Genomic DNA, 6,000 nt, shown 5'->3' on the forward strand with positions numbered 1-6,000 from the left:
TGCTCGGCTCAGTGAGATGTCCAGACAGGGATGTCAGACAGAAAGAAAGAAGAAAATGATGGTGAAGAGAGCCAGGTAGTGCACCCAGAATCTCATCACCTCCTACTGCATAGGGAGGCCTAAACCTCACTTTTCAACCAAGTCAGCTATGCTTAAAATAATGCCAGCAAGTTGCACCAGCAGCTCTTCCTGCAGCAGATGTTTCACAGCTCAACAGTTTAACCCCTTGCACGCCAGGCCAAGCTGCCCCAGCCCCCATCTCATGTTTTAACCCAACAGTTGCAAACAGATCTGCACTGCAAAGGTGGGAGCTATTCAAATACATTCGGGGACACACAAATCTGCAGTATTCCAGTATTCTCCAGTTGCTTTCCCAAATGTCAAACATTACCCAATGACTAGATCACCCTGGCTGAGCCAGAGAAAGGAACCACTCTGCTGCTTCCCACTCCATACACCCTTCCCAGGGATGCTGGTTAAACCAGGCTGTCCCTGGTGTTCCTGAGGCAGGACAGTGCCATTGCCCATGGGGACAGAAACACCCACGGCCCAGGCAGGACCAGGAGGTGGCACAGGCTCTGAGACTGCCTGGCACAGAGCAGGGCACAGAGCAGGGCACCACCATCCACACTGGGAGCCAGCAGGGAGCTCAGACAGGGCAGACACAGCTGCACAAACCCACAGCGTGCCTGGGGTGCTGCCCACAGCCCTGCTCCTGTCTGCACACACCTTCCCCAGCCTCGGGCTTGTGAAGATGAGCTGAGTCAAACTCGCTCCATTTAGATGTGACCAGGGAGTTTTCTGAGCAAAGGTGTTTATCCACAGGATGGATTTTTGGAGCAGCAGGAGGTAAGAGTCACAGTGAAGTCTTCTCCAGCCTCAATAAAGCCCAAGCAAGCTGACAAACCAGGGTGTAGCTTCTTACTACTGCAGCACATATGAATGCAAGAGAAATGAATGAGCCAAATGTTTTGGGACCAGAAATTAAACCAGTTTTCAGTTACACAAGCCAAGTAAAAATCTAAACCAGCTGCTCCTACTCACAAGCAGCTTTCTCCAGAGCTTAAACCCAGTAGAAACCAGAACCAATCTGTGTTAATCTCTAAAAGGTTTGCTTATGCACAGCATGCACATTTGCACTGTTCTGCAAATTTCACTGTTATAAACCATTAAAATAAAGGGATGAACAAAGGAAATACAAACTTTAAGTGAAGAAAATTCCTGATTTGCACCAAAACATTCCCAGTTTCACATGACAGAGCACCTCAGGCATGTGCTGCACCCGAAGGAATGTGGGTCCAATCAGGAGCGGGGCTATCTGAGCATCTCTGAAGGGAGGCACCTAAACATGACTTTGTAGCACCAAGGTAATCTCCACCTTCAGCAATCTGATAAACGCGGGGAGGGGGCCGGGGATTAGGCAGGACAGAGGAGTCCTCTATCTGCAGGGTTTAGCTCAGCCTCAGCTTAGCTCCCAGCCCTCCCCCTGCTCGCACAGCGGGGCCATAAATCCCGGGGTCAGCAGCAGTGCTGGGCTGGGGACAGCAGCACCGGCCAAAGGCAGCACACAGGCTGCTCCAGCGGCAGGCACAGCCCTGGGCTCCCTCCTCAGCCTGGCTGACCATGTCAATGAGGGCTCATTTCCAGGCACAGCTTTTTTTGTTGTGGGAAGAATAGGGCCGTCACCCAGGCAGTGTGGGAAGGGCGGATGATTAAAGCGAGGAGGAATCGGAGCCCCTTCCCTCCTTGCCATGCCTGTCTCCCCAGCCCAAGGGGAGATGGTGTGGATGGCCCCTGGCCACAGGAGCCGCACACATCCCTGCAGAAACTGCTCCCCGGTTTGCAGGTTAGAACTGCCAACAGCAGAGGCACACACCGGGAACAAAGACAGACCCCAGGGACCGCAGAGGTGTCCGTGCTCCCCGCAAACGAAACTGGGAGATGGAAAAGGATGGCCTGCACAGAGTCTCAGAGGTTTAGATCTTTAAAAAATCCTGCAGGGACCACGCTGCTGCCCCGTGCCCACGGGTTTGCTGCTCCTGACCTTTGCCAGTTTTCACCCCACGTAACACAGCGCCTGGTGTGGGTGAAGGATGGGAGAGACGGGCAGAAGCACAGGGAGCTTCACAGAAACGGTAAAGCACCCGCAAACCTAAAGCAGTTTTGCACTGAGGGTGCTCTGAACTCCCTTAACCTTGAAATTTCACTAGAATATCAAAACAGATAACAAGAAGAGCCATTTTTAAGTGAATAAGCCCTCCCTCCTCCCTGTGTCTGTCACCTCTCATCTCACTGATTCATCTGGTTTCAAACACTACACAAGACAGCACGGATTAGGACACAAAGCAATTGGTAAGAAATTTTTTCAAATACCTGTTTTATTTCAGAGAGAGAGCTGAGGAAGCTTCCCCCTACCCCCCTCCCCAATTTTCCTGATGGGCCTTACATTTAACAAACTCATACACGGGATATTCTGGCTTTGTTCTCCCAACCCATTGTAGCAGGGGCCACTAAATCAAACAGTTGCTGCTACGACAAAAGCACTCACAAAAATCTCAACCTCATCTTGAACCCTGAAGATTTTTATGGCTACTCCCTCGCTAGCCCCTCCCCGAAGCCACATTAAAGGATGTATTGTTTTCAGAGGTCATGGTAGGTTTCATACCACATACAATGTAAATTCTCCAAGAATATGATGATGTTACACAAGAATCACAGAAGATGGGAGTAAAAAAGAGAAAAAAAGCTCTCCTCATCTATGTTTTATAAGACAAACAGTAAAAGCAATACATTAAATTTTTCAAGAAACTGCCTTTTGCCCCCAGCAAAATGAGCAGTCTTGATAATTTTTTTAGCAAAGTTCCTGTGAATTTCCAAAAGGAAATATCTTACAACCCTGCTGAAACACATGGCAAAGACCCAAACAGAAAGCGCTAAGGCTCGTGAACGAGATTCTAAACCACACAGCAAACGAATTAAAGCGTGGGGACACACAGCCAGCACGTCCCTGTCGCCGCTCCCACCTGTGCCAGCCCTGTGCACAGACTCCCCAGCAGCGCTGCTGGAGTGGCACTGCTGTGTGCCGGGAGGGGACCGGGCACTGGCTGCAGGTCCCCAAGGCTGCCAGGGGCTCACAGCCCCCCCGGACACCCGGCTGAAAACTCTACAGCAACTGCAGCTCCCTGGGAGATTTACCTCGGAAACCTGGCACGGGGTTGGGGATTTTCCACAGCGGTGCTTTGCGATGGAAGAGAAACAAAGACTTTATTGCCAAAAGTAAGGCCAAAAGTGAAGGCACAACCCCTCACCCAAACCCCAGAGCAGACGGCGCTGGGATTTGGCCTGGCCAGAAAGCAAGAGGCAGAACGAAGAAAGCTGCCACAGGCAAAACTCCCCGTTTATACAACAGAACATGAATTTACAGCTAAGACAATCTTTTACGGGTGAAAAAAAAAAAATTACAGGCAACACTCAGCACTGCAATTCGTTAATATATTTAACCTCTTTTCAGCCGTGTGCCAGTTATTTGCTTCTTTATTAACTGACCCTCTCGCATCCCCCTTTAGCTGGGTTTAAATCTCAAGCTGCTAAATACCAGCTGTTTGGGGAGGGGGGCGGAGGGGGAGATCTCACACATGTGTTACTTAAATCCCAACCGCATCTTGCTCTCCTCTCGCCTCTGGTGATGCCTCGAACACAAACAAACGTGTTGGGCTTTCTTTCCCCTTTATTTTTCCCTAACGACGCTTTTCATTGTCAATTTTTAGTTTCAACAAAACCACCCTGTGAAATTCAAGCCCCAGAACCGAAGGAACTCGCCCCCCCTCACTGTGGAGCGCTGCATTGTCCAAACAAGCCCACCCCCAAACCAGGCGCCTTTGCTCCAGGGGCCTTTTTTTTTTTTTTTTAAACTTATAATCGATGAACACAGGGATTCTCACACATGTGTTACTTAAATCCCAACCGCATCTTGCTCTCCTCTCGCCTCTGGTGATGCCTCGAACACAAACAAACGTGTTGGGCTTTCTTTCCCCTTTATTTTTCCCTAACGACGCTTTTCATTGTCAATTTTTAGTTTCAACAAAACCACCCTGTGAAATTCAAGCCCCAGAACCGAAGGAACTCGCCCCCCCTCACTGTGGAGCGCTGCATTGTCCAAACAAGCCCACCCCCAAACCAGGCGCCTTTGCTCCAGGGGCCTTTTTTTTTTTTTTTTAAACTTATAATCGATGAACACAGGGATTAAATTTTCTGTGCGCTGGCCCCAGCTCGGGACGGCAGCGAGCTCGGCGGCAGAGCCCAAAGGCGCACAAAGGGCCGGGGGCGTCCCGCTCCTGCTCGCACCGACCCCCAGATGGGGGTCCCACCGCGTCCTGCCTGGCCAGCCCGGCTCAAAGAGCAGATTGTGCTGCCCCGGATCAGGCCGGCCGCGGTGAGAGCTGAATAGAATTAACCCTCTGTGAACTAAAACAAAAACATTTGTGTGCCCAGCTGGGAGAAAGGTTAATTTAAATGGACAAGCCTCCCGTTTAAAAAAAAAAAAAAATAGAGGACAGGAAAGAAAGAGGAAACCTGCAACCTTATTGCCTGTACTGTAAAGAGATGTTCTACTGACAGAGAGCCTCATTTTGAAAAGCAGTGAGTACTGGAAAGAAAAGAGGAGAAATGCTGCACTAGAGGAATGGCCAGCGCATCCCTCTCTGGTCTCCCTTTCCAGTAATGAAATCCCAAACTCACGGTCTTATTCCACCCTGATTCCGTTTCTGCCCAAGCAGAGTTCAATTAAAAGAAAACCCCCATTAAAACACCCAGAAATCATCAGCTGCTCCTTTTCGGCTCGGTATAAATCAAGAGCGTGCAGCTGATGAAACCCATCACCCTTCCCCAGCCTGGGACACATCTCCATTTGCATATCAAAAACTCATCTGTGAAATACAACTTCTCCGGGGCAGGGGAGCCCCGGCCCCACGGACCGCGCGTCCCGGGGGGCTGCCGAGGGACACGGGGCGCTGCGGGACCCCCGCCCGCTCCATTGTGCGGGACGGGGACAGGACGGATCCTCCACCGCGGCCAGTTGTTGCACAAAGAGTTTGGAACAAAAGCCCGCACGCCAAAATGTGCCCGACGGCCGGGACCGCAGCTGGGGACACGCACGCGGGTCCCGGTCGCTGCCCACGCTCGCAGACCGACCCCGAGTTCAGTCGCTCTCTCAAGTGATCGACTTTCTCTGATCCGATTTTAGCAAAATAAAGCTCCGTGCGCGGTGCCTGCCCCGGCTCCGGCGCGCTCCGAACGAGCACGGGGTTACACCGGTTTGGTTTTTTGAATTGGTACATTACAAAGCGGTAAGACGAAGCCCTGACTTACCTGCCCCAAAACCTAAACCTCGGCCCTGCTGAAGCTGTCTAGATGTGCAGCCACTGAGAAGGATGCTGAATTAAGAAAATCTGGAAGTAACCCCACCCCCAGCAGTCCGGGCTGCGGGAGCAGGGCCTGGGCACAACAGAAACAGCGACTTCTGCAACGTGTGCTACCAAACACGCGGGGCTCTCTCCTGAAACATTTCATCCTTACTCTGAAGGTGAGCTTTACCGCTGTCTTCAGCCACGGAGGGGAAAAAAGGCTGCAAATACCGGGGGGGCAGCGCCGGTCCCGGGAGGGCGGGCGGGCGCTACCGAGCGCCTCCGTGACCCCGATACTATCCATAATTAACGATACTAAAAAAAGCTCCTCCAGATGGTCGGAGGGATTAGGAAGTTTAAAATATAAACAAATTAAGCCACAAAACAAACTAAATGCCCCTTTTTTTTTTTTTTAATTGCATAATCCTGCTCGCAGCCCAGGGCTACGCTGCCCGGCCCCGCACCCCGGGAGCCGTGAAAAGGCAGGGAAAGGGGAAAGCCCGCACGGCTCCCTGTCCCCGCGGTCCCGCACGCCGCGGTCCGAGCCCCGCACGCCGCAGCCCGCGGGCGCCGGGACGGGGCGGCCCCGGGCCGGTAG

At 52.0% G+C, this 6,000-nt stretch overlaps 1 protein-coding gene across 3 annotated transcripts in view; it reads right to left on the reverse strand.

Annotated features, from left to right (window-relative positions):
- NR6A1 (nuclear receptor subfamily 6 group A member 1) overlaps positions 1-6,000 on the reverse strand; it is a 63,411-nt gene that overhangs the window by 19,488 nt on the left and 37,923 nt on the right. The window lies entirely within an intron of this gene.

This window comes from Onychostruthus taczanowskii, unplaced genomic scaffold, assembly GCF_017590055.1.
Source record: "Onychostruthus taczanowskii isolate IOZ18803 unplaced genomic scaffold, ASM1759005v1 scaffold25, whole genome shotgun sequence".
NCBI classification, from domain to species: Eukaryota; Metazoa; Chordata; class Aves; order Passeriformes; family Passeridae; genus Onychostruthus; species Onychostruthus taczanowskii.